The following is a 9,377-nucleotide window of genomic DNA, read 5'->3' as shown; positions in this document are numbered from 1 at the left end:
GTCACCTTAGAGTTTACAGAGCACCTCAGTCCATGCCTCATCTGCACCTCACTGAGGCCTGTGAGTTCAGCGGCATCATCAATGTCTGGGTTTTACAGATTTCCACGAATCTGAGTTCCAGAGAAGAACAAGCCAGGGAAGCAGATTGAGGGTCAGATGAGAAAGCAAGTTGCACAATAATCTACAACTATTGCAAAAGCATATGCATTTGCATATTTCAAGAGCATAGCTTGTTGTACCAACTTCTCTTTGTCCTTCACGTCAACATTACTACCCAGATAGTGGGAAAGAGCATTTGATAAGATACAACATGCAGTGATGATTAAAATACTCAATAAAATGGGTCTAAAAGGAAAGTACCTCAACATAATAAAGACCATATATATGATAAACCTCCAGCCTTTATCATACTTAATGGTGTAAAACTGAAAATTGCAGGATATAAAAGCAATATAAAACATCCACTGCTTTCCTATATATTAACAACAAAACCTCAAAAAAATAAATGAAAAAAAAAGTCCTTTTGCAATTTCAACCGTAAGAATAAAATTCCTTGGAATAAACTGAACAAAGGATGTGAAGGACTTATGTACTGAAAACTACAAAGCATGATTAAAAGACATTGAAAAAGACACAATAAAATGAAAAGATATTCCGTATTCCTGAATAGGAAGAATCAATATAGCCAAAATGGCCATATTACCCAAAATAATATGTAGATTTAATGTGAGTCCTATCAAAATCCAAAATCATTTTTTTAAACAAACAGAACCAAAAACATAAGTTTTGTATGGAACCACAAAGACTCCCTAATAACCAGAGCATTCCTGAGTGAAATGAACGAAACCAGAGGTATCACACTACCTGCTTCAAATTATACTACAGAAATATAATAATCAAAACAGTATGACATTAGCAGAAAAACAAACACACAGACCAATACAACAGAATTGAGAGCCCAGAAATAAAACCACATGTATATGGGCAAATAATTTTTGACACAGGAGCCCAAAACACCATAAAGAGTAAAGAAAGCCTCTTCAATAAATGGCACTGGGAAAGTTGGAAAGCCTGATGCAAAAGAATAAAACTAGATTACAGTTTTTCCCTAGGTACAAAAATTAATACAAAGTAGATCAAGAACCTAAATATAAGATCTCAAACAATTAATTGCATACAAGAAAACATAGGTCCTAAAAATAGGGACCTTGGTTGTAGAGAACATTTTATGAATTTGACCGCAAAGGAAAGAAAAGGAAAAAATAAATGACATGAACTATATCAAACTAGAAAGCTCTGTGCAGCAAAAGAAACTGAGAACAAAACAAAAAGGCAACCAACTGAATGGGAGATGATATTTGCAAACAACAGTTCCAACAAGGGCCTAATATCCAAAATACATAAAGAACTCAGACAACACTAAGAAAACAAACAATCTGATAAAGAAATGGGCAGAGGACCTAAACAAGCAGCTCTCCCAAGAAGACATACAGTCAACAGAATATGAAAACATGTTAAACTTCACTAGCTACTAGAGAAATGCAAAGAAAAACTACAATGTGATACCACATCACACCTGTTGGAATGGCTATTATCAACAAGACAGGTAATAACAAGTGTTAGAGAGGTTGTGAAGAAAAAGGAACGCTCATTCACTGCTGGTGGGAATGTAAACTGGCACAGCCACTATGGAAAACAGTATGGATGATTCTCAAAAAATTAAGAAGAGAGTTGTCATAGAATCCAACAGTCCCTCTTCTGGGTATCTACGCCCAAGATCAAAAACATTTATTCACAAAGATATATATACGCCTGTGTTCATTGCAGCATTATTCACGGTGGCCAAGACATGGAGACAACCCAAGTGTCCTTCGATAGAAGATTGGATAAAGATGTGGTACATACATACTATGGATACTGCTCAGCCATAAGAAAAAATGAAATACTGCCATTTGTGATAACATGAATTGATCTTGAGAATATTATCCTATGCAAAAAATGTCAGTCAGGCCTGTTCAGCATGGCTCACTGGTTAAGTGTTAACCTGTAAACCAGGAGGTCACAGTTCAATTCTCGGTCAGGGCACGTGCCCAGGTTGTGGGCTCGATCCCCAGAGTGGGCTGTGTAAGAGACAGCCAATTAATGATTCTCTCTCATCATTAATGTTTCTATCTCTTTCTCTTCCTCTCCCTTCCTCTCTGAAATCAATAAAAATACATTAAAAAAGAAAAAATGGAAGTCAGAGAAACGTAAGAACAATATGATTTAATTCATATGTGGGATATAAAACTGAAACACATAGACACAGACAACACTATGGTGATTACCAGACAAAAGAAGGTGGAGGGTAGTAGAAGGGGGAAAAAAACAAAAGACAAATGTATGGTAATGGAAGATGATTTGACAAAGGTTTGTGGGCACACAATGCAATGTTTATGTCATGTATCATAGAAATATATATTTGAAACCTATATGATCCTATTAACCAATGGTACCCCAATAAATTTAATACAATAAGTAAATAGATAAATTTCAAAAGAAAGAAAATAATTAAATTATTTCATTCTAGTTGCCAAAATAATAGGGGCATTGAAATCACAAGGGTCTTGGCTACCTGAGGACACTGAAGCACAGAGATTACCTTGCCTGAGGTCCAACTCTAAGAAGAGGAATATGCCCAGAGGGACATAAAGCAGGTGAAAGTACGATTTTTAATTGGGGAAGTCAATGGCTGAGGTGCAGGCAGAGGGAGTTTCTGACTTGATTCCAGCATAGATCATGCCTCCCCCACCAAAATGAAGGATAAGCACCAGGAACAGCTTGATGGGCAGATGACCTCATGGAGGCCTGTGAGTCCTGCCTGTAGATGGGTCCTGGCTGCTGCTAGGAGTTAGAGGCCTTGAGAGCTCAGCCAGTGCATCTGGGCAGCACTGGGTGTTCTGAGGCAGGAGAGGAGACATGTGAGAAGCTGGAAGTGTTGAAGGAGTTTGGAGACTAGGAGAGCAAACCAAAGTAAGGTTTGAACCCAAACTAATTTATCTGGCTGCTTTTTTCCTCCCCCAATAATCCAAAGTTCACATGAGGTTTTTTTGGTTTTATTTTTTCTCTCAGTACCTTGAATTCACACCAGGTGGCAACCTTCCCTGTGACTCCTCTATCAAGCTGCTTCCAAAAAACATTTCCACCAGACTTTCAATTCCTTGCTTTAATTCTTTTCTCAACTCCAGTCATTAGTGCCTCTGTGCCTACTCCATTATTTCAATCTCATTGGCAAAGGTCAACAAAGGCCCTAAGTTGCCAGCCTTATGGTTAATCTTCCTTCCTAAGTCATCAAAACTTTTTTTAAAAAAAAACTCTCTTACTTCAGATTCTTATTTTAATCTTAGCTTCATGGCATACCCACCGAGTCCTTTATGCTTTTGGAAATATCCCATAACATATACCAGTGTATGATATGTGAGCCTCGCACCCTGTGGGACTCTGAGGAAGGCCATCTGGAAGTGGACCGTGGACCTTGGGGGCCTGGTGAGTGTGTGAGCCCAGACTGCAAACTGCAGGGAAACAGCTGGCATTTTGATCTCACATAGTTTGCACACAGGTACACCCCACCCCTGCCCACACATGCTTGCTTTGTTTTCTGGACTCTCTATAACCATGAGCTGTGAAAGCCTGTGATGCGGAAACCTTCACCAGCAGGCCCCACCGGTGTCCACATAAGTCTAATAAACCCAGGTCCTTCACAGCCAGTCCTCTGGTTTATTTCTTTAAAACCAGCAGGAAAGCCCTAGCCGGTTTGGCTCAGTGGATAGAACTTGGGTCCCTGTGGACCAAAGGGTCCCAGGCTCCATTCCTGGTCAAGGCACATGCCCCGGGTGTGGGCTCAATCCCTAAGTACGGGGCTTGCAAGAGGCTGCCATCAATGGTTCTCTCTCATCATTGATGTTTCTATCTCTCTCTCTTGCTCTCTAAAATCATAAGAAAAATAAAATCAGCCAGCAATACACTGATGTTTCTCTCAGACTCAGCTCTTTGCAGAACATGTCGCATAGTCCAGTTGGTGGAGGCTGGATGGGAGGTGGTGTGAATGTAGTAGGGAAATCCCAGGTAGCAGCCCTGATTGACAGTTGGGGACCACCTGGAAAACGCCAATAGGAGTATTTTTGGACCTGGAATCAGTGATGTGAAAGCTGTCACTGGCAAATGAAAGGAAAATAAAGAAAATGGGTCTCTTGCCTGGCCTGAGTGGCTCAGTTGGTTGAGCATCATCCCATGAACTGAAAGATCACCAGTTCAGTTCCTGATCAGGGCACATGCCTGGGTTGCAGGCTCCATCCCCAGTAGGGGGTGCGCAGGAGTTAGCCAATTGATGTTTCTCTCTCTCTCCCTTTCCCTTCTGCTCTCTCTCTAAAATCAATAAAAACATATTCTAAGAGGAAAATAAAATGGTTCTTTTAAGTCCCCTAAATTCTTCTGGAGGCCTGAGGATGCTGTGGTCCCAGGGACAGTGCAAGAATTGGTGCCTCCCCCAAACTCTGTGTGGGCAGTAGGAGCAGTAGGGGTGACTGCCCCACCCCACTGTGAGAGGCAACAACTGACACTTTTAAAACTGAAGTGGTGGAAGTTGTCCAAGCCTAATACCCTCCCTCATCTCTAGCCTTTTTAGAAGTTGGCAAGGACACTAGGTAATTAAGCAACACACTAAAGGAATGCAATAATCACCAAGAATTCAAAAGGTGATTTAAGTTTAGTGAAGGTCTTTCAAAGTTATTAACATAAAATACATGTTTGTGTTGCCTGGGTTTACAAAACTAAGTTCATGTTATTTATCTCTACTACAAAATTTGTCAATAACATGGCTTGGGTAATAATTAACTTTAAAATCTCATATAGTTGGTAAGAACAAATAAATTTGAATCTGTGAATAAATATATTTTGTACTTTATTTGAAGTATGTCTCTTGAAAATGTAACTCTACTTGCCAATGAAAAATACCTGTTTCTAGAAGTTATGAAATGTATTCATAAATTTGTCAATTCAAAAAATGCTAATTACTTGCTTTTTGATGTCACTACAAGTTAAGTTTTCTAAGAAGTATGAATTCTAATTAAGTTGAAAAAAAAGTATATGGTTTTGGTAATGGAATGTGTAAGTTGTCTGTCTCCTTAGTAGCCTGGGAGAAACTCAGAGTCAAAGCTGGTGTGTCTGCAATCCGGACCACAGGATCCAACACACCAGAGGTGGTAACGCATGTTGGCTACACGGGATGAGATGTAGTTCTTTCCCTCATTCTCTCCACTACCAGGTGAGGACCATGCTGTGGTTTGTATCACTTCCCACCCTTCTGTGTGTGGTGACAGTGTCCTTCTCAGAACCCACAACCTGTGAAGATGCCAAGAAGGCCTGCTCAGTGATTGCCTGTGGCATCCTGGTCACCAATGGCACCCCAGGCAGAGATGGGCGAGACGGAGCCAAGGAGAAAAAGGAGAACCAGGTACCCAGGCTGGTCTGACTTCTTGAATCTTTACTCCCCAGAGGGACCTGAGACAGAGCCATGAGCAGGCTCCCCTTACATTATGATGGGGATGAATCTCTCAGGATAATTCCTGTACATTGTCATTGTCTCCTAAACAAAGACGCTGCTGCGACCTGCTTCCCACCTTTCAACGGGGGAATTGGTGGTGTGTGTTTGTCCCTAAGAGGCAGTATCTGCAGCCCGGGCAGCTGGCGCTGGAGGCAGGAGGTCTTTCTTTCTCAGGTCACCACTAGTTTGCTGTGGTTTCTGGAGTTAATGTGAATCTAATGCTGAGCTTTTGGAGGAAGAGCATGAGAGACAGACACTGGGCCACATGTCCTTCATCTTCCAACAGGGCAGGGTTCCGAGGCTTGCAGGGCCCTCCAGGGAAACTGGGGCCTCCAGGAAGTAGAAGGGCTCCTGGGCCACAAGGAGTGAAGGGCCAAAAAGGAGATCGTGGAGACAGTTCAGGTAAGGAGCTCATCTCATCAGGGCGTGGGCTGAGGGGCCAGCCTGGGAACTGGAGGGCCAGGTGGGAGGGGCCCTTCTCCGCTGCCCCACTGGCAGACCTCCCCTCTGCTTCCTGACCCAGCACTCTCACTCCTCCCAGTCCTTCTTGGGGCCTGAACGGATTCCCACAGGCGCCTAAGAACAGACTTGCAACCCTGCTGGCTACCCCTGGCGGCCCCTGCAGATGGACCAGCTCCCTCAGCTGGAGCACCAATGCCAGGCTCCAGGATGCGCGGGAGGAAACCAATCCCCTCGGGTGTTGGGTATAAGTTTGTTGTCACAAGAGTGGCAGGAAGATGGTCTGCTTCATAAGATCCCTGGTGCAATAAAGTAATGAATAGAGAAACTAAATGAAATAAAGTAATTTAGTAACAACAAAACAAAAATGATGACCTCACATAAATATTTGCCCACCAGCCCATCACAATTATAAGAATATTAGTGACACCAAGGCACTGCAGAACTCCCTAAGTACCTCCAGCGCCGTGTCGGAGGACCCAGATCAAGTCCCTGCCCAGCCCTGTGCCCCTAGCCAGGCATGCAGCCCCGCCCACCAGTGCGCGTCTCATGGGGCACACAGCCTCATGGTGACCAGTCTTTGGTCATTACAGTGTGATGGCGTCACGGCCAAGGGGTTTTTATAATAGAGATTAAAGAGCTTGCCTGCAATAAGAAATAAAAGAATGATTAAGAAAATTTTTCAAAAAGGAGAATGAGTTCGGTCTTTTTTATAAATGAGTGTAATATTACAGTATTTAAGCAGTGTGTGAAGAAAAGGATTCAGAGCTATACTTTGCAAGTTACCGTTATTGCTATTGTTATTACTAGTTTCAGAGTTACAGTTTATAAGAGTTATGAATTATATGAGAAGGAATACAGTTATGGTTTTTTTTTTGTTTTTGTTTTTTGCTTCCTTTTGTTTTCTTCTTTTTCTGGAATAAGCATACTTCTCAATAAGCTTTCATGCCCCCCAAAATACTCTGTTTAGGGTCTTTTTCTTAATATATGCCCTTCTCCTGTTGCTTTACAGCAGGGGTCCTCAAACTACGGCCCATGGACCACATGCAAATACAAATATTGTATTTGTTCCCATTTTGTTTTTTTACTTCAAAATAAGATATGTGCAGTGTGCATAGGAATTTGTTCATAGTTTTTTTTTAAACTATAGTCCGGCCCTCCAACGGTCTGAGGGACAGTGAACTGGCCCCCTGTTTAAAAAGTTTGAGGACCCCTGCTTTACAGTTACGGAGAATAAGCTGGCTAACTTAGAGAGAGAGCTGAGGAGCCTGGAGGCGGAACTGGACCACATAAAAAATGTAAGCCTCTTCCTGCCCCACTGGGTTGCCGCTCTCCCCTTGTCCTTGAGCGCTCTGGGCTTTCAGGAGGTGGAAGAGAACTAACAATTGTGAACATGTATTATATACCAGGGCCTGTGCTAGGCCGGCATTTTCTCATAATATGGTTTCATTCCATCCTCTCATCACTGCTGTTTGTAAGCATTATACTTATTTAATTTACAAGTGAGAAAAAATAGGTTCAGGATTTGTAGACAATTCATTCAACACCACCCAGGTGGGAAGCAGTAAAGGAAAGCTTGCATGGAGGTCTGCTGCCTCCAAATCCTTGCTCCTTCCTCAGCACCCACTGTTCTCAGACGGCTGTCCCTGCCCCTTTCTATCCTGTCATCCAAGCCTGGCAACAGGGCCCACACCTGTTTCCCTGTCCACCTGCACTGGGGCAGTTTGTGCAGGGGGACTGTCTCCAGGACAGGCGCCCCCAGGAGAGGCTGGGCTCTGCCAGGGCCTTCCCTACGCTGAGGAGCTCCCCCTCACTAGGGCCTGACCCGAGAGGGTTGCACATGGGCTCCTTTTCAGAGTCCTGACTCCCCAACAAGGGCGTGGTCACCTACTGGCCTGGGCTCCAGGCCAAGTCAATCCCACCCGTCCTTTGTGATTTCAGTGCACACCTTCTCCTTGGGCAAGAGATCTGGAAAGAAGCTCCATGTGACCAACGGTGAAAAGATGCCTTTTTCCAAAGTGAATGCTCTGTGCACTGATCTCCAGGCCACCGTGGCCACCACAAGAACGCCAAGGAGAACAAAGCCATCATGGACGTGGCCAATGACCATGCCTTCCTGGGCATCACAGATGAAGCGACCGAAGGCCAGTTTGTGTATGTGACAGGAGGGAGGCTGACCTATAGCAACTGGAAGAAGGATGAGCCTAATGACTTTGGCTCAGGGGAGGACTGTGTGATCCTTCTAAAGGATGGGATCTGGAATGCTGTCTCCTGCTCTTCCTCCTACGTGGCCGTCTGTGAATTCCCAGCCTGAAGAGGCGGTTCCTCAACCCCTCCTCGGCTCTGCTGAGCTCTCTGCTGCCCTAAAAGAAAATTCAGGGATGTTTGTCTCATGCCCAGTGTTGACTCATTCTTTGGTGGGGATGGGAGGAAAATGAAGGGATGGATTTGATTATGGGATTAGGGAGTGAAAAGAGGCTGACATGGGGGTTTCTGGTCCAGTTCTTGGCAGAGGACACCCTCTGTCTTGCCTAAGAGCATAGCAATGGGTCACAGTCAAACCATGGAAAGGGCCCAGCCTAGCCCTGTTCTTTCTCAGCGAGGACACTGCAGCCTGTCACAGGGACCCATGGAGGGCCACATCGGTGTCACTCATCAGCGGATCTCAGCCTCCAAAGGATCCAATTCCTTTTGTCCAAAGCTGCCACCACTTGATGCCCTCGGTTCCTCCCCATGACTAGCCCAGTCCTATCTGTGACATGGGTATATCTTTAGTTGCTCATGTGCTGCACCAGAAAACCCTTCACCTATTGTAACACCTGACTATGGCGGGGTCTCTCTTTTCCCCATCCAGTGAGGAAAGAGAGTGGTCTGGTTATTTGAGTAGAGGCAGGTGGGGGGTTTGAGAAATGGAAGAAAGAGACAAGACACAAAGATGGAAGGAAAAAGCTGGGACTGGGTGGGACCGCCATCCACTTCTGATGAAGAGACAGAGTCAGGGACAGGAACCCAGCACTGGAACCGCATGTTTAATTTATACCCCAAATACCAGGAAGTTACATCATTTCTGGGCGGGCCTGAGTCCTACTCATTCCTGGTGAGTGGCTGGATTTACATAATAAAACCCACTCCCAGACACCTGGGCAAAGGTGAAAGTCAAAGCTGAGAACACTTCTGGCTTTTTGGTAAGATGTGTATCTAAGACGGGGCTCTGCCAGTCGCCTTGGGTTCAGCTGACAATTATTAAGGAAAAATGCACATGTGCCTTCCCAGGGGGCCCTCTACATCTCACCCGTTTTCATTTTCAAATGTATCTTGTGGACATATAGTTGGAGCC

At 44.2% G+C, this 9,377-nt stretch overlaps 1 pseudogene; it reads left to right on the top strand.

The window, feature by feature from the left end:
- The window catches only part of LOC102421924, a 24,838-nt pseudogene extending 16,484 nt beyond the window's left edge, over positions 1-8,354 (top strand).
- The last annotated feature ends 1,023 nt before the right edge of the window (positions 8,355-9,377 follow it).

This window comes from Myotis lucifugus, unplaced genomic scaffold (genome assembly GCF_000147115.1).
Source record: "Myotis lucifugus unplaced genomic scaffold, Myoluc2.0 scaffold_335, whole genome shotgun sequence".
NCBI lineage: Eukaryota > Metazoa > Chordata > Mammalia > Chiroptera > Vespertilionidae > Myotis > Myotis lucifugus.
Note: the sequence above shows the minus strand (reverse complement) of the source record. Positions and strands in the feature narration are given on the sequence as shown.